This window comes from Elephas maximus, chromosome 9 (assembly GCF_024166365.1).
Source record: "Elephas maximus indicus isolate mEleMax1 chromosome 9, mEleMax1 primary haplotype, whole genome shotgun sequence".
Taxonomy (NCBI): Eukaryota; Metazoa; Chordata; class Mammalia; order Proboscidea; family Elephantidae; genus Elephas; species Elephas maximus.
The window spans coordinates 114718154-114745305 of NC_064827.1; the positions used below are offsets into that span (position 1 = coordinate 114718154).

Consider the following 27152-nt stretch of genomic DNA (forward strand, 5'->3'; position numbering starts at 1 on the left):
AGTGGACCGCAGGGAGCGGGGGGCAGGTGCGGAGTGGGAAAACAGCCTCTTCTCCCCTGTTAGATTCTTGGATGGGGAGGGCTTATTTTGACTCCCACACAGTAGGCAGTAGGTTAGAAGCTTGCACTTAACTTTCACAGGTCCAGTACCATTTCCATCCTGATCTGGAAGCATCTGCACACTCTCCGCTGCCCAGCCTCTCCTGACATGGTGAAACATATCCTGAATGCTACTGCTCTCCTCAGCCTGCCATCCAATAGCTGACCCAGCCAGCAGGGTGCCGGCAACCTCACAACTGGCACTTCTTTGCTGCTTTTGAACTGTCTCTCCTGCATCCTGCCTCTCAGTCCAACTCCTCAGCTTTGTCTTTGATGATCTGGGCCCCTACACTTATATAGAATCGATTCACTTCTTTTTCATGTCTTGGATGTAAGAAGAACAACAGGAAGCATCTGATTATTTTGCCATCTTGGCCCTGGCTCCTCCTTCTTCCTTACAAAATTGAGGTGTATTGCAATATATATATATATTTGTTCCATTAGAATAAAGTCAATTGTTCCATTAAAATAAAGTCAATGTTCTATGCCCAGCATCAACGACCCTATTTGTATGTCTTTAGCCTAGAGTCTACAATGATAACTTTAACATTCCCTTAAACTTCAAAGTCACCCCAAGAATAGACTTGCTGGTTTTAGCAGAGAAAATACAGGCCTCCAAGGATTCCTCACGTAATATTGGGGATATATTTACAACAATATTAGTCATTGCTTAACAGAAATTTGAAGTCAGTAAGTGGCTTGTATTTTATCTGGAAAAACTACCAAGAGGCAGAAAACATTAAGCTGTTATGACTTACCCTCAGAAGAACAGAACTGAATTTGCAGTCAAAAGGCCTGAGTTTCAATCTTGGTTCCATACACATAAAACACAGCACCCAAACCAAACCAGCATACCAATTTCACAAAATCTCTGCAGGTCATATTGATTATCTGGGATATCGAATAGTCATCAAACACTCTTGAGCACCTAGGTTTATTGGACAGAGAGCAGACGTAAGGGTGAGGAAGGTAGAAAACCCTTTTCTCTGGAGGAAAAGTGCTTACAATGCTACAGCCCTAGGATCTTCAGTTGTTAGTTAGGGCTCCATGGCCCTGAAGTGGGTGGGTATCATGAGACCAATGAAGATTCTACTCACGCAAGTCAAATCCCCATCCACAGACACACTTGCTCCCATGTATCTCCTAGCTGGCCATTCTGGTTCATGAAGCACTACTTCTCAGCTTCAGCCTCACCTGTCTCCATCACACACCCTTGCTTTTTTGGCATCTGGGCTCATCAATTTACGTCCTCAATCCTTGGGGAAACCGTGGTTTTGTCATCTTTCAAGAAAGAATGTTTGTCTTCTTATTCATCACAGACACAATTTTCAGGGTATTATAGTGAAAATTATTTGAAAAAGCATTCATTTTGTTATTGTTTTGAGAGGCTTGGTAGAAAAACTGGTCATGCGAGACGAGGGTGCTGACTCCAAGTCATTGCAACAAGAACAGTCATGTGAGAAAACTTTAATCCTGCTCTCAGAGCAGCAGTGGTTTTTGGATGGGAGCGTGTAGGGGAAGGAGAGGCAGAAGAGAAGTATTCCACACCGACACCCCTCACATAAAAAAAAGTCCCGAGAGGGCGGGGCAAGATGGCGGACTAGGTGGACACTACCGCGGATCCCTCTTGCAACAAAGACTCAGAAAACAAGGGAATTGATCACATACATAACAATCTACAAACTCTGAACAATAAGCACAGACTTAGAGACGGAAAACGAACAAATACAGGCAGACAGCGACCGTTTTCAGAACTAGGAGACAGCGTACCAGGCAGGTGACCTTCGGAGCCCTATCTGGGGCAGAGCCCAGGGGGGCAGACGGCACAGAAGGGGGGCCCAAGCCTTCCCCCCGAACCCATCCGGGGAGGAAGTCTAGCTGGTTGGCGCGGGCATCGTAGCGGCGCAGCCGGAGGGAGAAGCACCCGGGAGGCAGTGACTGATCTGGGAGTGGGGAGAACAGCATCCAAACCGGGAGTTTGGCGGGAAGCGGGTGGAGCGCGAGCGGGGGTGGGGGGGGTCACCTATATTTCCCTAAAGCGACCCCGGGGAGGGGCCCACACATTCATGCGGGGAGACGCACACCCAGTCTGTGCGTGTGGTGCAGTGCACCGGAGGGAGAAGTACCCGGGAGGAAGTGACTGGTCTCGGAGCAGGGAAAGCAGTGTCCCAGCTCGGGATCCGTCCCACCCGGATTTTGGCGGACGGGGGCGGAGCGTGAACGCGGTGTTCAGCTCCATATTCGGTGGTGCTACACTCCTAGCTCTCTGATCCCTCCCCCACCATCCCCAGGCGGCCCCATTAACATGCGAACACCCGGAGCCAGAGGGAGAATTCAGATAGGGATCTGACTGCATTTTTTTTTAGCTGATTACCTGGAAAATCTAGTTTCCCAGTGATGGCTCGGAGACAGCAGTCCATATCAAGCCACATAAAGAAACAGACCATGACAGCTTCTCCAACCCCCCAAACAAAAGAATCAAAATCTTTCCCAAATGAAGATACAATCCTGGAATTATCAGATACAGAATATAAAAAACTAATTTACAGAATGCTTAAAGATATCACAAATGAAATTAGGATAAATGCAGAAAAAGCCAAGGAACACACTGAGAAAACTGTTGAAGAACTCAAAAAGATTATTCAAGAACATAGTGGAAAAATTAATAAGTTGCAAGAATCCATAGAGAGACAGCATGTAGAAATCCAAAAGATTAACAATAAAATTACAGAATTTGACAATGCAATAGAAAGTCAGAGGAGCAGACTCAAGCACTTAGAATGTAGACTGGGACTTCTGGAGGACCACGGAATCAACACCAACATAGCTGAAAAAAAATCAGATAAAAGAATTACAAAAAATGAAGAAACCCTAAGAATCATGTGGGACTCTATCAAGGATAACTTGCGAGTGATTGGAGTCCCAGAACAGGGAGGGGGGACAGAAAACACAGAGAAAATAGTTGAAGAACTCCTGACACAAAACTTCCCTGACATCATGAAAGACGAAAGGATATCTATCCAAGATGCTCATCGAACCCCATTTAAGATTGATCCAAAAAGAAAAACACCAAGACATATTATCATCAAACTTGCCAAAACCAAAGACAAACAGAAAATTTTAAAAGCAGCCAGAGAGAAAAGAAAGGTTTCCTTCAAGGGAGAATCAATAAGAATAAGTTCAGATTACTCAGCAGAAACCATGCAGGCAAGAAGGGAATGGGACGACGTATACAAGCACTGAACGAGAAAAACTGCCAACCAAGGATCATATATCCAGCAAAACTCTCTCTGAAATATGAAGGCGAAATTAAGATATCTACAGATAAACACAAGTTTAGAGAATTTGCAAAAACTAAACCAAGACTGCAAGAAATGCTAAAGGAGATTGTTTGGCCTGATGACCAATAACATCAGGTACCAGCTCAATACAAGGTCACAAAACAGAACGTCCTGATATCAACGCAACTCAAATAGGGAAAGCACAAAAACAAAGTAAGATTAATTCTAAAAAATAAATAAATAAACAAAATAATAAACATAACAGGAAATCATGGAAATCAATAGATAAACGATCACAATAATCAAAAAGAGTGACTTTGAACTGCCAGATGGAGAGTGATACAAGGCGATATAGAAGGATACAAGTTAGGTTTTTACTTAGAAAAATAGGGATAAATAATAAGGTAACCACAAAAAGGAATATCAATTCCATAACTCAAGAAAAAAGCCAAGAAAAACGTAACGACTCAACAAACACAAAGTTAAACATTATGAAAATGAGGATCTCACAAGCTACTAAGAAAAATGTCTCAGCACAAAAAAGCATGTGGAAAAATGAAATGGCCAACAACACACATGAAAAGGCATCAAAATGACAGCACTAAAAACTTATTTATCTATAATTACGCTGAATGTAAATGGACTAAAGGCACCAATAAAGACACAGAGAGTCACAGACTGGATATAGAAACACAATCCATCTATATGCTGCCTACAAGAGACACACCTTAGACTTAGAGACACAAACAAACTAAAACTCAAAGGATGGAAAAAAATATATCAAGCAAACGATAAGCAAAAAATAAGAGGAGTAGCAATATTAATTTCTGACAAAATAGACTTTAGACTTAAATCCGCCACAAAGGATAAAGAAGGACACTATATAATGATAAAAGGGACAATTGATCAGGAAGACATAACCATATTAAATATTTACGCACCTAATGACAGTGCTGCAAGATACATAAATCAAATTTTAACAGAATTGAAAAGTGAGATAGACACCTCCACATTTATAGTAGGAGACTTCAACACACCACTTTTGGAGAAGGACAGGACATCCAGTAAGAAGCTCAATAGAGACACGGAAGACCTACTTACAACAATCAACCAACTTGACCTCATTGACTTATACAGAATTCTCCATCCAACTGCTGCAAAGTATACTTTTTTTTCTAGTGCACATGGAACATTCTCTAGAATAGACCACGTATTAGGTCATAAAACAAATCTTTGCAGAATCTAAAACATCAAAATATTACAAACCATCTTCTCAGACCACAAGGCAATGAAGCTAGAAATCAATAACAGAAAAACTAGGGAAAAGAAATCAAATACTTGGAAAATGAACAATACCCTCCTGAAAAAAGACTGGGTTATAGAAGACATCAAGGAGGGAATAAGGAAATTCTTAGAAAGCAACGAGAATGAAAATACTTCCTATCAAAACCTCTGGGACACAGCAAAAGCAGTGCTCAGAGGCCAATTTATATCGATAAATGCACACATACAAAAAGAAGAAAGAGCCAAAATCAGAGAACTGTCCCGACAACTTGAACAAATAGAAAGTGAGCAACAAAAGAACCCATCAGTCACCAGAAGAAAACAAATAATAAAAATTAGAGCTGAACTAAATGAATTAGAGAACAGAAAAACAATTGAAAGAATTAACAAAGCCAAAAGCTGCTTCTTTGAAAAAATTAACAAAATTGATAAACCATTGGCTAGACTGACTAAAGAAAAACAGGAAAGGAAACAAATAACCCGAATAAGAAACGAGAAGGACCACATCACAACAGAATCAAATGAAATTAAAAGAATCATTTCAGATTACTACATAAAATTGTACTCTAACAAATTTGAAAACCTAGAAGAAATGGATAAATTCTTGGAACAATACTACCTACCTAAACTAACACATTCAGAAGTGGAACAACTAAATAGACCCATAACAAAAAAAGAGATTGAAACGGTAATCAAAAAACTTCCAACAAAAAAAAGTCCTGCCCCAGATGGCTTCACTGCAGAGTTCTACCAGACCTTTAGAGAAGACTTAACACCATTACTATTGAAGGTATTTCAAAGCATAGAAAAAGACGGAATACTACCCAACTCATTCTATGAAGCTACCATCTCCCTGATACCAAAACCAGGTAAAGACATTACAAAAAAAGAAAATTTTAGACCTATATCCCTCATGAACATAGATGCAAAAATCCTCAACAAAATTCTAGCCAATAGAATCCAACAACACATCAAAAAAATAATTCACCCTGATCAAGTGGGATTTCTACCAGGTATGCAAGGCTGGTTTAATATCAGAAAAACCATTAATGTAATCCATCACATAAATAAAACAAAACATAAAAACCACATGATCTTATCAATAGATGCAGAAAAGGCATTTGACAAAGTTCAACACCCATTTATGATAAAAACTCTTACCAAAATAGGAATTGAAGGAAAATTCCTCAACATAATAAAGGGCATCTATGCAAAGCCAACACCTAATATCACTCTAAATGGAGGGAACCTGAAAGCATTTCCCCTGAGAACGGGAACCAGACAAGGATGCCCTTTATCACCACTCTTATTCAACATCGTACTTCAAGTCCTAGCCAGGGCAATTAGGCTAGACAAAGAAATAAAGGGTATCCAGATTGGCAAGGAGGAAGTAAAGTTATCACTATTTGCAGATGACATGATCGTATACATGGAAAACCCTAAGGAATTCTCCAGAAAACTACTGAAACTAATAGAAGAGTTTGGAAGAGTCTCAGGTTATAAAATAAACATACAAAAATCACATGGATTCCTCTACATCAACAAAAAGAACACCGAAGAGGAAATAACCAAAGCAATACCATTCACAGTACCCCCAAGAAGATAAAACACTTAGGAATAAATCTTACAAAGGATGTAAAAGACCTATACAAAGAAAACTATAAAACTCTGCTACAAGAAATTCAAAAGGACATACTTAAGTGGAAGAACATACCCTGCTCATGGATAGGAAGACTTAACATAGTAAAAATGTCTATTCTACCAAAAGCCATTTATACATATAACGCACTTCCAATCCAAATACCAATGTCATACTTTAAGGGGATAGAGAAACAAATCACTAATTTCATATGGAAGGGAAAGAACCCCCGGATAAGCAAAACATTACTGAAAAAGAAGAAGAAAGTGGGAGGCCTCACCCTACCTGATTTCAGAACCTATTATATAGCTACAGTAGTCAAAACAGCCTGGCACTGGTACAACAACAGGCACATAGACCAATGGAACAGAATTGAGAACCCAGACGTAGATCCATCCACGTATGAGCAGCTGATATTTGACAAAGGACCAGTGTCAATTAACTGGGGAAAAGATAGCCTTTTTAACAAATGGTGCTGGCATAACTGGATATCCATTTGCAAAAGAATGGAACAGGACCCATACCTCACACCATGCACAAAAACTAACTCCAAGTGGATCAAAGACCTAAACATAAAGACTAAAACGATAAAGGTCATGGAAGAAAAAATAGGATCAACCCTAGGAGCCCTAATACAGGGCATAAACAGAATACAAAACATTACCAAAAATGATGAAGAGAAACCAGATAACTGGGAGCTCCTAAAAATCAAACACCTATGCTCATCTAAGGACTTCACCAAAAGAGTAAAAAGACCACCTACAGACTGGGAAAGAATATTCAGCTATGACATCTCAGACCAGCACCTGATCTCTAAAATTTACATGATTCTGTCAAAACTCAACCACAAAAAGACAAACAACCCAATCAAGAAGTGGGCAAAGGATATGAACACACATTTCACTAAAGAAGATATTCAGGCAGCCAACAGATACATGAGAAAATGCTCCCGATCATTAGCCATTAGAGAAATGCAAATTAAAACTACGATGAGATTCCATCTCACACCAACTAGACTGTCATTAATCCAAAAAACACAAAATAATAAATGCTGGAGAGGCTGTGGAGAGATTGGAACTCTCATACACTGCTGGTGGGAATGTAAAATGGTACAACTACTTTGGAAATCCATCTGGCGTTATCTTAAACAGTTTAGAAATAGAACTACCATACAACCCAGAAATTCCACTCCTCGGAATATACCCTAGAGATACAAGAGCCTTCACACAAACAGATATATGCACACCCATATTTATAGCAGCTCTGTTTACAATAGCAAAAAGCTGGAAGCAACCAAGATGTCCGCCAACGGATGAATGGGTAAATAAATTGTGGTATATTCACACAATGGAATACTACGCATCGATAAAGAACAGTGACGAATCTCTGAAACATTTCATAACATGGAGGAATCTGGAAGGCATTATGCTGAGCGAAATGAGTCAGAGGTAAAAGGACAAATATTGTATAAGACCACTATTATAAGATCTTGAGAAATAGAAAAAACGGAGAAGAACACATACTTATGTGGTTACAAAGGGGGGAGGGAGGGAGGGAGGGAGAGGGCTTTTTATTGATCAATCTGTAGATAAGAACTGCTTTGGGTGAAGGGAAAGACAACACTCAATACAAGGAAGGTCAACCTAATTGGACTGGATTAAAAGCAAAGACGTTTCCGGGATAAAATGAAAGCTCCAAAGGTCAGCGGAGCAGGGGCTGGCGTCTGGGGAACTTGGTTTGAGAGGACTTCTAACTCAATGGGCAAAATAATTCTATTATGAAAACACTCTGCATCCCACTTTGAATTGTGGTACCTGGGGTCCTAAATGCCAACAAGCGGCCATCTAAGATACATCAATTGGTCTCAACCCACCTGGAGCAAAGGCAAAGGAAGAACACCAAGGTCACACGACAGCTAAGAACCCAAGAGACAGAAAGGGCCACATGAACCAGAGACCTACATTAACCTGAGACCAGAAGAGCTAGTTGGTGCCCGGCCACAATCGATGTCTGCCCTGTCAGGGAGCACAACAGACAGCTCCTGAGGGAGCAGGAGACCAATGGGATACAGACCCCAAATTCTCATGAAAAGACCATACCTAATGGTATGATTGCAACTAGAGGAATCCCAGAGACAATGCTCCCCAGAACTGCTGATGGCACAGGACAGGAACCATCCCCGAAGACAAATCATCAGGCATGAAAAGGACTGGTCAGTGGGGGGGAGAGAGATGCTGAAGAAGAGTGAGCTAATTAAATCAGGTGGACACTGGAGAGTGTGTTGGCAACTCTTGACTGGAGGGGGGATGGGAAGATAGAGAGAGAGGGAAGATGGCAAAATTGGCACGAAACAAGAGACTGTAAGGGCTGACTCAATAGGGGGAGAGCAAGTGGGAGAAGGGAGTAAGATGTATGTAAACCTACATGTGACAGACTGATTGGAATGGTAAATGTTCACCTGAAGCTTAATAAAAATTAAAAAAAAAAAAGTCCCTACTGGCACTAACAACCCTAGTGGTGTAGTGGTTAAGAGCTATGGCTGCTAATCAAGAGCTTGGCAGTTTAAATCAATCGGGCATCCTTAGAAACCTTATGAGGCATCTCTACTCTGTCCTGTGGGGTCACTATGAGTAAGAATCAACTCAAAGGCCCCACACACTTGCTTGGGATTGAGCGAGACCTTCACCTGCATCCTTACACATCTCAACAAAGGGACACATCAGAAGGTTCAGCATACCCACAGCCAAGGTTGGAGACATTCCAGCTGTGCAAGGCTGTATCTGGCAGTTTTTTAGCTAACGGAGGTCCCATCAGCTCAGGGTTCTTGGCACTCTCTCTTCCTAGGCCCAGGTGCTAAGACTGTGTTTTCTCTATTTCCTGGTGACTGGTGGTCTTTGAGTCTAGAAGGGCTACCCAGCTCTGAGGGGCAGCCTTTTGGTGGGACTGCCATGCCAGGCTTGGGACGGGTGCACCTTTTTTTTTTAATCAAAATGACATCTTCCATTTTTATAACTTTAAGGGAGTCTTTTGTAGCAGATTTTCCCATGGCGAAACATCCTTTGAAGTCCTGACTGCTGCTTCCATTGTTTTTGATTGTTGATTAAAGAGGCATGAAATCCTTGACAACTTCAAATATGTCTTTATTTACTTTGGTTGTCCAGTGTGAGGATTTTATTTTCTTTATGTTCAGGTGTAATCCATGGTGAAGACTGTGGTCTTTGGCCTTCATCAGGAATTTCTTCCATTTTCCTGCAGTGGCAGCATGGAAGGTTGTCATGTGCATATCCCAGGTTGTCAGTGACATTCCTCCAATGCTGATGCCCATTCTTCTTCATATATTCTGGCTTCTCAGATTATTTGTTAAGCACAGACATTGAAAAGTGAGATGAAAGGATACCATATTGTCACACGTCTTTTCCATAGAGAGATAGAAGGGCATAAGGCCCCAAATGCCCAACTCACACTATCCAGTAAGTACCCAAGTGATGTCTAAATGTTCTCGGCAGCACATTCTAATGGCACACAGGCACATACACAGAGATGCGCGTGCACACACACACGTGACCAATGTTATCAACTCACTCTCCATTGCAAGTGTTGCAAGCCTCGATTTGGAAACATTGACAATTTACCTGATATACATAATCCTGCCATTGCTAATTTCAAGCTACCAGCCTGATGTCATTGACCCATATTTGGGCAGAGATATGCACCATCTACTATGCCTTATTAACTGGAGCTGATCCAAGCATAACTGATCCACTTTCCTATGAGTATGTACACACATTCCAACTGTACCACGAGAAGGACCCTTAACTCCCACCCCAATATATAAACCAAACATCACTATGCATTACCAGAAAACACAACTCCTGAACACACACATACAACTACTACCCACACTCTAAATACACAAACATACCACCTCTAACTGCCTATAATGTTATAACAAAACCCTATGGACCGCGAATACGCACAGTATTTCCTACAACTATGTATAGTCTCAACATGTGCCTGAAGACATACATGGACAGCCAATAGTACCCATATATACTCACTGAACACCATACACAAAACCAAGCAGTCTAACACCACCAAGTTCAAAATTGAACCTCAAAGGCTACCCTAACACAGGCCCACGAGAAATCACACATCTCTAGAACACATACAATATACAATTCCCAAATGAATGCACGATTTCTAGAAGACCTCTCAGTTTCCAAATATACATACTGAACCCCCAACATCCTCCAGAATAAACACCCCAGAGAGCCAGTGAAACCAAATACACACACAACCACATACAACCTGTATTATTAATACAAGTACACCAAATGAACACTGAAAATGCACATACAACTAGCCCACCAAATTCTCCAAGAATTAGACCAGAATAGGCACAAAGTGGATCCCTGACTGCTTTCATACAGACACAAACACCCTATACACTCACCCAAAACACGACCATGGATTCAAAAAAACAAAACCAGACTCGCTGCTGTCGCTTTGATTCCGAGTCACAGCAACCACCACATACTCAGGGATGCAGCTAAAACTCCAAAACATCAACATTTCTAGAGCTCTAGCTAATATACACACACGCAGGACCCCCCTAATTGCCCACACATGCCAGGCACAACACACACACACACACAGATTCCCACTTACTTAATGTATACAGCACCCAGAAAACCATAGATTGTCACATAGCTCTAGAAATAGGCCTCGCTTCCCCAACCTCCAAACATGCCCAGAGACAATTACAAATACCCTATCGTTCTCCAAAGAAACACATGTAGAACACTCCAAGAAGAATTCACCAACTGACTCACGATTACACACACCACTATATCCTCTCAGTCAGTGAAATATCTCTTGCACATCCTATATAAATACACAGAAACTGTTTCAGGCCCTCTATTCTACGTCCCAAAACTGCCACATTCTCAAAATCTCATACATAACCATATCAACATGCTTCCAGTACATACACAAATTCATTTCTCCCGCTTCCTGTGTAAATGCACACTCATTTTTTTATCAGATACCCACCTCCTCATTTCCCAGAATATACCATACTCCCTACTGAAACTTATTACACATAACCCTAGAAAATATTCATCCAAACTGCTATGCCCCTTCATGAAACAAACTCATTACGAATACAACTGTCCCTCGTAACCTGTATATAACCAAAATAATTCAGGACACTAAAGATATGCAAAATATGACCCTATATCTTCAAATACTAATATAACTCACAATGTCTGCCTATATACAATCAAACAATCCATAATACTCAAACAGAAATCCATCCCCAATTTTATTGAAGGCAGAAGCACACAAACCCCAGACCAAATATGGAAGAATGCATGTGCAACTCCAGGAAAGCATCCAGGCAACACAAGCATACAACATGCCCCGAGTACATACCAGTGATCGATCCTTCCTCATTCCCAAAATGTACAAAACCAAAAAGCCTTACATGCAAGCTAATCCACACAGGCACACTCCCTCATATGCCCAAATGTCAAGCAGAGAAACTCAATCCAAACCTGCCATTAATACACAGGAAGACCCAAAATTCATGGCAGAAGAGCCACACCCAAAGTATTCCCCTGAGGCACAAATTGCATACCTCTCACATCCAAGTCCTTGAGTGTACATGCCTATATCTCATGACGTGCACACTCCCACAAAAGCTCACTTATATTGAATCACTAAGGTTCATGGAAACACCACCAACGCACACATTTCAATACAAATATCAACTTCCAGGAACCAATTCAACACATACACAATGCCCACACTGTGAATTCACGTAAACACATTTCCAACAGAGTCCCAAATAACAGGCACAAAAGCACCCACACCTCTCAATTCTCCCAATCCCTACAAGGCTCGCAACTGAATCTCCATTCTATTTCCAGATATAAGCAACACCTCACAAGTACTCCACCCTCAGAAATCAAACACAGAGGTGGTGGGGCCAAGATGCTGGAGTAGTCAGACGCTTCCTGTGGTCCCTCTTATTAAAAAGACCTGAAAGAATATGTGAATCGAATATATATGACAATTTAGGAGCCCTGAACATCTAAGGCAAAGGTGAGGAACTGGACTGAGTGGCAGGTGGAGGGAGAGACAGTTTAGAAGCAGGAAGGAGTTGCCAGACCTGACCCAGCAGCAAACATCACCCTGTAGGCCAGGATCGGGTGGTGAGGCAAGCAATGGCATTTGGGACATGTTTTCCAAATTGGGAGAGACCGAGAGATGCAGATTCCACTCCCACCTCCAAAATCATTGAAAAGTGGTGCTCAATTGGCAAAAGATATGTACATGCGTCTAACCTACCCCACAGATCAAAAAACGCCCCTTTGGGAAAAATCTCTCTCCCATTTACCTGCCCCCTTCCTGCTCTACACTGGGTTCAAGCCGCTTTCACAGACTGCCACATCCCCTGAGCTGATAAAAAGATCCACCAGGTTCGCTGAGCCATTTTCCCAGCATTGGAGAGGGAACAATTTCACAAACAGGGGAAAATTATATGCTGGATCCTTTAAACCAAGAACTCAGGGCAGGAACAGCTCCTTTGCCTAGGCACATGCATTAGAGGTCCACAGACTCTGAACATCTTTCACCTCTGCATAGACCTGTGTGGGCCCATTTCAACAGTGTAGGCCCTCATTAGCACAGTACAACAGGTTACATACCTGAACCCTCACTTCAACTCTTTCAACTATATGGTGGAGAGAAATGTTCATGACATTTGACACGACTCTGTCTATTAAGCAGGATCGTCACCTACCCACATCAGGGGTCGAAGAATAAGTGGTGGTTACCACTCCTTACAACCAATAGAACTGGGTGCCCATAATTCACATGGGGGGGAGGGATGAAAATACAGAAAATTGTTGAAGATTTTTTTGAAAAAAAATTCCCTCATTCCATGAAAAATGAGAAGACGTCCTCTAAAGATGCTCATTGAACCTCATACAAGGTAGATGCTAAAAGAAAGTCACCATGACATATAATCTGACTTGCCAAAAGCAAAGATAAACAAAAAATTTTAAGAGTGGCTAGGGATAAACGAAAAGTTACCTACAAATGAGAGTCAATAAGACTAAGCTCATACTACTGAGCAGAAACCAGGCAGGCAAGAAGACAATGGGCTTTATATAAAGTCTTGAAGGTCAAAACTCCAGCCAATATTTATATATCCAACAGAACTGTCTCACGAATATGATGGCGAAGTTAGGACATTTCCAATAAAAAAAAAAAAAAAGTTTAAGGAATTTGCAAAAACCCAAGCCAAAATTACAAGAAATACTAAAGGGTGACTTCAGGACAATAACCCAAGACTGGAACACAAGATACAGCAACCAGATATCAACCCAGATAAGGCAATCACAAAAATAAATCAGAGCTAAAATGTTCAAAATAGGGAAACGTGTCACCATTAGTTAAAAGATGACAACATTAAAACGAAAAAGAGGGACTAAATAATGTAGCCATAGATCTTTCAAATGGAGAGGAAGTCAAGGAGCTAGAAAGAAATAAAAGATTGTTTTAAATGTAGAAAAATGGGGGTAAAGAGTAAGGTAACCACAAAGGAAACTAACAATCCTACACATCAAAATAAAGAACAAGAAAAACATAAAGGCTCCACAAACACAAAATCAACAACAATGAAAAAGATGAAAATACATTTAAAAAACCACCCAGCACAGAAAATTAAGTAGAATAAAGAAACTGTCAACAACGCACAAAAAAAGACATAAGAATGGCACACTAAGCTTATAAAAAAAAAAAAAAGGTCAAACTTAAGAGTAATTACACTGAATGTAAATGGAGTAAATGTGCCAATAAAGAGACAGACAGAGGCAGAAAGGATTAAAAAAAAAAAAAAAAACATGATCCATCTCTTTGCTGCCTACATGGGACATGCGTTAGACTCAAAGACACGAACAAACTAAAAGTTAAAGGATGGAAATATATATATACATATATGTCTCAAGCAAACAACAAACAAAACAGAGCAGGAGTGCAAATACTAATTTCTGACAAAATCAACTTTAAAGTAAAATCTACCACAAAGGATAAGGAAGAACACTATATAATGATTAATGGGTCAATACACCAGGAGGACGTAACCATAATAAATAGTACCTGCCCAATGATAGGGCTCCAAAATACATAAAACAAACTCTAACAGCATTGAAAAGAGAGAGAGACAACTCCACAATAACAGTAGGAGACTTCAACAAACCACTTTCAGTGAAGGACAGAACATCCAGAAAGAAGCTCAATAAAGAAATAGAAGATCTAAATGCCACAATCAAACAACTTGACCTCATGGACATATACAGAACACTGAACCCAAAAGCAGCCAGGTATAATTTCTTTTCCAATCCACCTGGAACATTGTCCAGAATAGAACACACAGTAGGCCATAAAGCAAGCCTTAACTGAAATCCGGAGCACTGAAATATTTCAAAGCACTTTTCTGACCATAAAGCCATAAAAGAAGAAACCAATAACAGAAAAAGCAAAGAAAAAAATCAAACATATGGAAACATCTTGCTCAAAAGCTACTCGGTTATAGAAGAAATTAAGGACAGAAGAAATTCACAGAATCAAACGAAAATGAAAAAACCTCCCAGAACTTTTGGGACACAGCAGAAGCGGTGCTCAGAGGTCAATTCATAGCAATAAATGCACACATCCAAAAGGAAAAAAAGGACCAAAAATCAAAGCACTAACCCTACCACTTGAACAAATAGAAAGAGAGCGGCAAAAGAAGCCCTTAGACACCAGAAGAAAGCAAATAATAAAAATCAGAGCAGGATTAAATGAAACAGACAATAGAAAAACAATTGAAAGAGCTAAGGAGAACAAAAGCTGGTTCTTTGAAAAGACTAACAGAATCAATAAACCACTTCCTAATCAGACAAAGAAAAACAGGAGAGGAAGCAAAAAATGCAAATTAGAAATCTGATGGGCAATATCACAACAGCCCCAATGGAAATTAAATAATCATAGCATAGTATTATGAAAAATTGTACTCTAACAAATTTGAAAACCTAGACGAAATGGAAAAATTTCTAGAAACGCACTACCTATCTCAAATAACACAAACAGAGTAGAACAACCAAATAAGCCATAACAAAAGAAGAGATTAAAAATGTAATTTAAAAACACCCAACAACAACAACAACAAAAATCCTGGCCCTGATAGCTTCACTGGAGAAATCTACCAACTTTCAGAGAAGAGTTAACACCACTACTACTAAAGGTATTTCAGGCCATAGACTACTAAAGGTATTTCAGAGCATAGAAAAGAACGGAACACTGCCAAACTTATTCTTTGAAGCCACCGTAACCCTGACACCAAAGCCAGGTAAAAGCACCACAAAAAAGAATAGACCAAGGGAACTCATAAAATTAGATGCAATAATCCTCAAAAAAATTCTAACCAAAAAAAATTTTTTAAATATATTAAAAAAATTTCACCATGCCCAGTGGGATTCACACCAGGTACGCTCGGATGATTCTACATTAAAAACAGACAAACAAAAAAAACAATGTAATCAATCACATGAATAAAACAAACAAAAAAACACATAATTTTATCACTTCTTGCAGAAAAGGCATTTGACAAACTCCAACACCCATTCAGGATAAAAACACTCAGCAGTATAGGAATAGAAGGTAAATTCCTCAACATAATAAAGGGCATTTATACAAACCCAACAGCCAACATCATCCTAAATGGAGACAGTCTGAAAGCATTCCCCTTGAAAACTGGAACCAGAAAAGGATGCCTTTATCACCACTCTTATTCAACTTGTGCTGGAAGTCCTAGCCAGAGCAATTAGGCTAGAAAAAGAAATACAGGGCATTCAAATTGATAAGGAAGACGTAAAAGCATCTCTATTTGCAGATAATATGATCTTATACACAGAAAACCCTAAAGAATAAACAAGAAAACTACTGGAACTTATAGTTCAGCAAAGCATCAGGATACAAGATAAACATAGGAAAATCAGTTGTATTCGACAGGAAAAAAGAGAACATCGAAGAGGAAATCACCAAATCAATACCATTCACTATAGCCCCCCAGAAGATAAACTACGTAGGAATAAATCTAACCAGAGACGTAAAAGATCTATACAAAGAAAACTACAAGACACTACTACTAGAAACCAAAAGAGACCTATATAAGTGGAAAAACATACCTTACTCAGGAATAGGAAGACTCAACATTGTGAAAATGTCTATTCTACCAAAGTGATCTATAGATACAGGGATTCATGATCCCAATTTCAATGGCATTTTTTAATGAGATGGAGAAACAAATCACTAATTTCACATGGAAAGGGCAGAGGCCTCAGATAGGTAAAGCATTACTGAAGAAAAAGAACAAAGTGGGAGACCTCATATCACCTGGTTTGAGAATCTATTATACCACCATTGTAGTCAAAACACCCTGGTACTGGTATGACAACAGATACAGAGACCAATGGAATAGAACTGAGAATCCAGAAATAAATCTATACACATATGAGCAGCTGGTATTTGACAAAGGCCCAAAGTCCATTCATTAGGGAAAAGACAGTCTCTTTAACAAATGGTGGTGGCATAATTGGGTACTCATCTGCAAAAAAATGAAACAAGAACCATACTTCACACCATGCACAAAAACTAACTCAAAACAGATCAAAGACCTAAATATAAAACCTAAAGCGACAAAGATCATGGAAGAAAAAATAGGGACAACACTAGGAGCCCAAATACATGGCATAAACAGTATACGAAACACTACTAACAACACACGAACAGCAGAAGAGAAAGTAGATAACTCGGCGCTCCTAAAAATCAAACACTTATGCTCATCCAAACACTTCACCAAAACAGTCATAAGACAACCTACAGAGTGGGGAAAAAAATTTTGGCTACAACAAATCTTATCAGCGTCTCATCTCCAAAATCTGCAAGATACTGCATAACTTCAAAAACAAAAAGACAAATAAACCCAATTAAAAAGTGAGCAAGGGACATGAACAGTCACTTCACCAAAGAAGACATTCAGGAAGTTAATAGATACCTGAGGAAATGCTCACAATCATTAACCTTTTAAAAAAAGGAAATCAAACAACAATTAGATACCACCTCACCTTAACAAGGATAGCAGTAATCCAAACAACACAAAACAATAAATGTAGGAGAGGTTGTGGAGAGAGTGGAATACTTATACACTGCTGGTGGGAATGTAAAATGGTACAACCACTTTGAATATCGATTTGGAACTTCCTTCAAAGGTAGAAATAGCATTAGAGAAATGCAAATTAAAACTATGATGAGATTCCATCTCACTCCAACAAAGCTGGCATTAATCCAGAAAACACAAAATAATAAATGTTGGAGAGGCTACGGAGAGATTGGAACTCTTATACACTGCTGGTAGCTGGTGGGAATGTTAAATGGTACAACCACTTTGGAAATCTATCCGGTGTTTTCTTAAACAGTTAGAAATAGAACTACCATACAACCCAGAAATCCCACTCCTCGGAATATACCCTAGAGAAATAAGAGCCTTCACACAAACAGATATATGCACACCCATGTTTATTGCAGCTCTGTTTACAATAGCAAAAAGCTGGAAGGAACCAAGGTGTCCATCAACGGATGAATGGGTAAATAAATTGTGGTATATTCACACAATGGAATACTACGCATTGATATGGAACAGTGAGGAATCTGTGAAACATTTCATAACATGGAGGAACCTGGAAGGCATTATGCTGAGCGAAATTAGTCAGATGCAAAAGGACAAATATTGTATAAGACCACTATTATAAGATCTTGAGAAATAGTATAAACTGAGAAGAACACATACTTTTGTGGTTACGACGGGGGGATTGAGGGTGGGAGAGGGTTTTTTACTGATTAGTTAGTAGATAAGAACTAGTTTAGGTGAAGGGAAGGACAATACTCAATACACGGAAGGTCAGCTCAACTGGACTGGACCAAAAGCAAAGAAGTTTCCGGGATAAACTGAATGCTTCAAAGGTCAGCGGAGCAAGGGCAGGGGTTTGGGGACCATGGTTTAAGGGGACTTCTAAGTCAATTGGCAAAATAATTCTATTATGAAAACATTCTGCATCCCTCTTTGCAATGTGGCGTCTGGGGTCTTAAATGCTAACAAGCGGCCATCTAAGATGCATCAATTGGTCTCAACCCACCTGGATCAAGGGAGAATGAAGAGCACCAAGGTCACACGATAACTATGAGCCCAAGAGACAGAAAGGGCCACATGAACCAGAGACTTACATAATCCTGAGACCAGAAGAACTAGTTGGTGCCCAGCAACAACCCATGACTGCCCTGACAGGGAGCACAATAGGGAACCCCTGAGGGAGCAGGAGATCAGTGGGATGCAGATGCCAAATTCTCACAAAAAGACCATACTTAATGGTCTGACTGAGACTAGAGGAATCCCGGCGGTCATGGTCCCCAAACCTTCTGTTGGCCCAGGGCAGGAACCATTCTCAAAGACAACTCATCAGACATGGAAGGGACTGGACAGTGGGTAGGAGAGAGATGCTGATGAAGAGTGAGCTATTTGTATCCGGTGGACACTTGAGACTGTGTTGGCATCTCCTGTCTGGAGGAGGAATGGGAGGGTAGAGATGGTTGGAAGCTGGCAAAATTGTCACGAAAGGAGAGACTGGAAGGGCTGACTCATTAGGGGGAGAGCCAGTGGGAGTATGGAGTAAGGTGTATATAAACTTATACGTGACAGACTGACTTGATTTGTAAACGTTCACTTGAAGCTCAACAAAAATTTAAAAAAAGAAAAAAAGTCGGCACTTCAAATCCACCAGGCACTCCTGGGAAACTCTATGGGGCAATTCCACCATATAGGTACGGTTGCTGTAGGAGTCGACTCCGCCAGGAAAGCAATGGGTTTTTGGTATAGGGTCTCTGAGGTTTGGTTTGGCTTTTATACCTGTGGTTGTAATCTCATTTAGAAAGGGATTTTCCTTGTTATGTTAATGAGGCATGTTAGTGTAGGGTGTGTCCCGAGTCAATCTCTTTTGAGATGTAAAAGGCAGATTAAGCAAGCACAGAGGAAGATGGATGCCAAACCACACTTGAAGTTCACCAAAAAATTCTGACTCATTGCGACCCTCTAGGACAAAGTAGAACTGCCCCATAGGGTTTCCAAGGAGCAACTGGGAGATTCGAACTTCCCACCTTTTGGTTAACTGCTGAGCTCTTAACCACTATGCCACCAGGGCTCCGAGGATCACTAAGGAACCAAGAAGCAAAAATGGAAAACAACAAGGACCTCTCTCCCATACCCCAACTGAGCCAACAGAGAGAGAAAGCCTTCCCCTGGAGCCAGCACCCTGAATTCAGACTTCTAACCTCCTAATCTGTGAGAAAATAAATTTCTGTTTGTTGAAGCCAAAAATAAAAAATAAAGAGTGCAAAAAAGTATAGGATAAAATTAGGCAGGTGTTCTCTCACTATTATTATTAAAAGTCCTGGGACAGGTATTCTGATGAATTGGAGTCACATTGTGTGTCCATTCTTCTTGACCAGAGTCTTCATGAGGTTGTTGCACACAAAGATGTATTCCAGATATAACAGTGCCCCACCAGGCACCTGCCTCAGTGCCTTGTTCTCAGTGGGTCTGTAGTTTCTATTTCTGGGAGCTCAAAGTAGAAGAACATAGGATGTTAAGTGTCTCCCATGCCAGATTTTAACATGACCAGCAATGACTTAAATCCTTCCGGGCACCCCCATCCATTTCATAGCCCTTATCAAGTCCTTTGTAATCAATGCTGGCTGTGATAGTACAAAACTATGGGGAACTCATCTACTTCACAGACCCATCTCCTGTGAACAGAGCTTCCTGAATAGTGGAAGGGACTACTATGTGCAGGGGGAAAGAGTGGCCAAAATCTGCCACCATAATAAGTGTTTGCAGGGGTTGCTGCTAGGAGATGCAGTCCTATGCTTGGCATGATGTTTTATGGGATTGTCTTCATGAAATTTTTCTTAAGTGTTTCTTGTTTGGTTACATTAAGTAGGAAAGGAAGAGAGAGTATTAGTGAGCATAAGTAAGTAGACTGAAGATGAAGATGCAGTGAATAACCTTTTGAAACTCTCTCTTTATAAAAGACGTATAGGTGCCGAGAACTAAGCCTAAAGATAGTCCTTCCCCTGCTAGTGAGCGTGCTGAGGGTGTTTATCTAAAGAGTGGGTGCCAACACTGTTCTGTGTCTTAGAGACAGTTTATGAGGCTTGCAGGGAGTCTGCCAGATATTTCCTGGGAAAGGCTCTCAGAGTCAGTGGTAGCTTGGGCATGTTCCTTCTTAGCAGAGGCCTGAGAGTATGGCTGAAATTCTCACAAGTTCTCTAGAGGGAAACTTCTCAACTGGAAGGAAGGAACATCTAATTCACTCCAGGGACTTTTGCCACCTTCACCAGTTCCCTGTTCCATATAGCTGCTCATTCAGTTGAGATTCATTGCACTGATTCCCAGTGACCATGGAGGGAATTTGGATGACCTAACACCAAAAAAAAAAAAAAATTTTTTTTTTTTTTTTAATTTTAACACCTAGTTGCCTTTCCTTCTCCTCCATTTACCCTTTTTCTTTGTCTCAACAGTAACTCCAGTGCTGGGACCATGAATCCTGGGGCTTCCATGTCTCCTTCCACTGCACTGCCCTTTCCCCTACCCAATCCGGGACCCCCACACCGAACACATGGGGAGCGGCACCCGCTGCCCCTCATGACTTCATCACGCCCTCCTGGCACTCCTCTGGGGCTCTCTGCTTTCCCCAGGACACTGCTGGTGCCAAGTGTTGAGGATTCTGGCCCCCGTGGGGCTGGGCCTGGCAAGGTTATTGTCCCAGTCAGGACAGAAGGGAGATCAGCAGAGCTCCGTGAAACTCGGAGCTTTGTCATGGTGCAGGTCCCAACTGGAGTGCCCGGGGGCTCCCCGTGGGGCTGTTGCACATGCTCCACCCCCATTTGAGGCAGCCTCTGAGCTGCAGCAAATGATCCCTGACACTTCTTTTGTGGGTACTCAGGCTTGGAGGGGAGATTGGCCCCCAGCTCTTTCTCTTCAAGCTCCACCATCAGCTGCCCAGCTGGCCTCCATTTTCCCCCAAGTGAAGGCTCGGCCAGGCCAACATGCTTCTTCTGGGGAGGAAAGCCTGACCACCACACAATCCAGGCCTTCGCTGGATGACTCCTCCTGTAAGCCCAAGAGTGTTTACGAGGTCTACCAACGTTGGCAGTGCTTCAAGTCCCTGGCCTAGAGGCACCATCCCTGAAGATCTGATACAGAGGTTCTTTCCTGCTTTCTCATGTGAGTGCCCTAGTCGTCACGGACAGCTGAGATTATCCTGCAGCTTTCAGACAAGGCGATCTTGGAAAGGCACGACGGAGGTTAGGCTCTTTGGGAACACTTAAAGGAAGGTCATGAAAGCTGGGACATTTTATGAGAAGATACATTCCCAGTAATACTAACCACATCTCCCTGTGTATAACACACTTTCAGGTGCCTTATCTCAATTGATCCTCACCACCTTGTACATGAAGCCACTCTTATATCTGAAACCTGGCACAGTGGTTAAGAGTCTGGCTGCTAACCAATAAGTTGGCAGTTGGAATTCACCAGCTACTCCCTGGGCGCTTGAGTCGTAATCAACTCGATGGCAACATTTTTTTTTTTTTTTTAAGATTTTTAAACACCAGAGAGGATTCCCATTATAAAATGAGGACCCATGATGTGAATTTAGGTCTCAAGACTACAAACACTATGCTTCTCCAATTGGTCTCTGCCTTGCAACACAGGATTTGAGCATATGTTGGCCAGTGCCATAGCAAATCCAGAGGAGGCAGAGATGGGCAGAACCTGTTGTTGTTGTTGCTGTTGTTGTTAGATGCTGTCGAGTCAGTTCTGACTCACAGCAACACTATGTACAACAGAATGAAACACTGCCCGGTCCTACGCCATCCTCACAATCCTTACTATGCTTGAGCTCACTGTTGCAGCCACTGTGTCAGTTCATTTCGTTGGGGGTCTTCCTCTTTTTTGCTGAGCCTCTGCTTTACCAAGCATGATGTCCTTCTCCAGGGACTGCTTCCTTCTGATAACATGTCCAAAGTATATCTCACCATCCTTGCTCCTAAGGAGCATTCTGGCTGTACTTTTTCCAAGACAGACTTGTTCGTTCTTTTGACAGTCCATGGTATATTCAATATTCTTTGCCAACACCATAATTGAAAGGCATCAACTCTTCTTCGATCTTCCTTATTCATTGTCCAGCTTTAGCATGCATATGAGGCGATTAAAACACCATGGCTTGGGTCAGGCGCACCTTAGTCTTCAAGGTGACATCCTTGCTTTTTAAAACTTTAAAGAGGTCTTTTGTAGAAGATTTGCCCAATACAATGAGTCATTTGATGTCTTGACTGCTGCTTCCCAGGTGTTGATTGTGGATCTTAGTAAATTGAAATCCTTGAAACTTCAATCTTTTCTCAGTTTATCATGATACTGCTTTTTGGTCCAGTTGTGAGGAATTTTGTTTCCTTTATGTTGAGGTATAATCCATACTGAAGGCTGTAGTCTTTGGTAGCCAATGAATGCTTCAAGTGCTCTTCACTTTCAGCAAGCAAGGTTGTGTCATCTGCATAAGGCAGCTTGTTAATGAGTCTTCCTCCAATCCTGATGCCCTGTTCTTCTTCATATAGTCCAGCTTCTCAGATTATTTGCTCAGCATACAGACTGAATAAGTACGGTGAAAGAATACAACCCTGACCCACATCTATCCTGGCTTTAGGCCACACAGTATCCCCTTGTTCTGTTCTAACGGCTGCCTCTTGATCTATGTACAAGTTCCTCATGAGCACAGTTAAGTGTTCTGGAATTCCTATTCTTTGCAATGTTATCCATAATTTGTTATGATCCACACAGTCTAATATCTTCACATAGTCAATAAAACACAGGTAACCATCTTTCTGGTATTCTCTGCTCTCAGCCAGGATTCATCTGACATCAGCAATGATACCCCTGGTTCCACATCCTCTTCTGAATCCGGCTTGAATTTCTGGCAGTTCCCTGTCAATGTACTGCTGCAACCACTTTTGAATGATCTTCTGCAAAATTTTACTTGTGTGATATATTAATGATATAGATAGATAATTTCCATATTCTGTTGGATCACCTTTCTTTGGAATAGGCATAAATATGGATCTCTTCCAGTTGGTTGGCCAGGTAGCTGTGTTCCAAATTTCTTGGCATAGACGAATGAGCACTTACAGCGCTATATCCACTTGTTGAAACATCTCAATTGGTATTCTGACAATTCTTGGGGCTCAGTGTTTTGCCAACACCTGCAGCGCAGCTTGGACTTCTTCCTTCAGTACTATCGGTTCCTGATCATATGTTGCCTCCTGAAATGGTTGCATGTCAACGAATTCTTTTTGGTATAGTGACTCTGCATATTCCTTCCACCTTCTTTTGATGCTTCCTGTGTTGTTCAGTATTTTGCCCATAGACTCTTTCTCTATTGCAGCTTGAGGCTTGAATATTTTCTTTAGTTCTTTTAGCTTGACAAATGCTGAGTGTGTTCCTCCCTTTTGGTTTTCTAACTCCAGGTCTTTGTACATGTCATGATAATACTTTCCTTTGTCTTCTAGAACCACCCTTTGAAATCTTCTGTTTAGCTCTTTTACTTCATCATTTCTTCCTTTCACTTTAGGTACTCGGCATTCAAGAGCATGTTTCAGAGTCTCTTCTGACATGCATTTTGGTCTTTTCTTTCCTGTCTTTTTAATGACCTCTTGCTTTCTTCAGGCATGATGGATTTGAGGTCATTGCACAACGTGTCTGGTCTTCGGCCATTAGCGTTCAATGAGTCAAATCTATTCTTGAGATGGTCTCTAAATTCGGGTGGTATATGCTCAAGGTTGTATTTTGGCTCTCCTGGACTTGTTCTTATTTTCTTCAACTTCAACTTGCACATGAGCAACTGATGGTCTGTTCCACAGTCTACCCCTGGCCTTGTTCTGGCTGATGATATTGAGCTTTTCCATTGTTCTTTTCCACAGATGTAGTCAATCTGACTCCTGTGTATTCCACCTGGCGAGGTCCATGAGTATAGCCATCATTTATTTTGTTGAAAAAAGGCATTTGCAATGAAGAAATCATTGGTCTTGCAAATTCTATCATTTGACCTCCAACATCGTTTCTATCACCAAGGCCATGTTTTCCAACTACCGATCTTTCTTCTTTGTTTCCAACTTTTGCATCCCAATCACCAGTAATTATCAGTGCACACTGATGCATGTTTGATCAATTTCAGACTGCAGAAGTTGGTAAAAATCTTCAACTTCTTCATCTTTGGCCTTCGTGGTTGCTGCATAAATTTGAATAATATTCATATTAATCGGTTTTCTTGCGTATGGATATTATCCTACCATTGACAGCTTTGTACTTCAGGATAGATCTTGAAATGATCTTTCTGATAAAAAAAAAAAGAACGATTCCTCTTCAAGTTGTCATAGCAGACCTTATGATTTTCCCATTCAAAAAGGCCAATACCAGTCCATTTCAGCATTTCAAGGCCAAGGATATTGATGTTTCTGTGTTCCGTTTTATTTTTGACTATTTCCAATTTTCCTAGGTTCATACTTCGGACATTCCACGTTCTGATTATTAATGAACATTGCAGTCGTTTCATCTCATTTTGAGTCGTCCTGTATCAGCAAATGAAGGTCCTAAAAGCTTGATTCCATCCACATCATTAAGGTCTACTCTACTTCGAGGCAGCAGCTTGTTTTAGTCATCTAGTGCTGCTCTTCCCCAGTTGTCTTTAGAGTGCCTTCCAACCCGAGGGGCTCATCTTCCAGCACTATATCAGACAATGTTCTGCTTCTATTCATAAGGTTTTCAGTGGCTAATTCTTTTCAGAAGTAGACTGCCAGGTCCTTCTTCCTAGGGTAGGGCCTAGGACAACCATTTTAAGTATACGCTGACCCTCATTCCTCTTTAGAATTCCTGTGAGAACACGGAGCTAGTAGAGTATGCATAGTGGTGAAGGGCTTGGGCTCTGCCCTTACTCAATCTGTAATCCTAAGCAGGGCATTGTACATCTTCACCCTCGAGTATCTCATCAAATAAGAGAACAATTATAATTAATTCAGAAGGTTGCTCTGATGGTTGTTATTTGTCATCTTGGGCAGGCTATGATTCTCTGTGGTTTGACAGACATTGAACTGATTTCTCTTCCATAATATAGTATAATGTAGTTGCCTCCATGATGAAATGTGATATAATGTATTCACCCCATGATGAAATCTGATATGATGTAATCATCTCCAAGATGAAATCTGTTATAAGCAGTCAATCAGTTGAAAGGCAAGTTTCCCTGGCAGTGGTAGCCTGCCTCCCATATATAAATAGAGGTTCCAGCAAGGTTCACTCTCAATCTGGATCCTATATCCCACTGGTCATCATCTGACCTCCAGCTTTTGGGACATGAGGCAGCAACCGGCCACCTGACCTGCAGATTTTGGGATTCGCCACCTCTAGCAGCCCCATGAACCAGCAGCCTGTCATCTAACCTGCTGATTTTGGGTTTGTCAGCCCCTACAGCCACAGGAATTTGAAGAAGCTTCCAGCCTGACCCACTGACTTAGGACTTGGCAGCCTCCACAACTGCATGAGCCATTTCCTTGAGTTAAATCTCTCTAAAGATACATATATATATATATACATATATGTCATCAGCTTTGCTCCTCTAGAGGACCCAGCTAACACAACAGCGAAGATGACATGAGCTAATGTATGAAGTGCTCAGCAGAGTGTCTGACACATGTTGAGCCTCATTAAAAGATGTCCATTATTGTCACTGTTATGAAGGAAAGGCAACATAGTACAAGAAAAGTACTCACAAAAGCCAATAGGTCCTAGCTACAGTATGTGTGAGTAGAATTTGGTCATGAAGTCCAGGGTTATAGGCTTCTGTGAACGGAAGGCAGAGAGATTAATCTTGTGGGAAGCTTGGTCTTTTCACAGCAGACCCTACATCTCTCTCAACCCCGCACTGCCCCTTGGTAATTATGGGTGAACCAGTATCAGATAGTTATCACATTCTACAGGATTTTTTCTGTAGACATGTTGCTCACTCAATGGCTAAATGACTGAAGGAATCTGCCTTCCATCCATTCCCAAGAATAAAGGAAGTCTGCCAAATCCTACTTTATACCAATCTTAGGGATTCCCTGATTCTTGAATAGTTCTGTACTCCCTGTTCTATTGTGGTCTCAAATCGGTTGGGCAGCACGATTTTCGAATGTTGAGACAGCACAGGGGTCTCTCAGCATGGGTTCCTTCACCTTTGCTTCTGGGCAGAACTCTTGCTCTCCACACCGTGGCACTCTAGGGCTGTGTTCACCAAAGTACAGCACCCCACTCCCCTCTCCAGAGTCATATGGGAAGCTGGTGAAAATGTTCATTCATTTTAGAATCTATATTTTAATGTCCCCTGGCAGGTCATTTAGTCCACAATCAGATCAAGGACTCAAAAGTACCTCCTCTTCCTTTGGCTGTCCCTCCCAGGAATGTGTCTTAGTATAGTTCTGAGGCTCTGTGACTGGTATCCAGGAAGAAAAAGCACTGCAAACCTAAGAATAAACACTTGACATGGACAAACAGCAACATGGATGTGATGATAGGTAAGGGAGGTGTATAGGGGTGGGGTCAAGATGGGGATGGAACATTTACTTGTAGAAAATTACAGACATGCATGGGGTTTTAGCTCACTC

At 41.2% G+C, this 27152-nt stretch overlaps 1 protein-coding gene and 1 long non-coding RNA gene across 3 annotated transcripts in view; one reads left to right on the forward strand and one right to left on the reverse strand.

Annotated features, from left to right (window-relative positions):
• LOC126083166 (transforming protein RhoA-like) overlaps positions 1-27152 on the forward strand; it is an 885451-nt gene that overhangs the window by 706097 nt on the left and 152202 nt on the right. The window lies entirely within an intron of this gene.
• The window catches only part of LOC126083172 (uncharacterized), a 207770-nt gene that overhangs the window by 82747 nt on the left and 97871 nt on the right, over positions 1-27152 (reverse strand). The window lies entirely within an intron of this gene.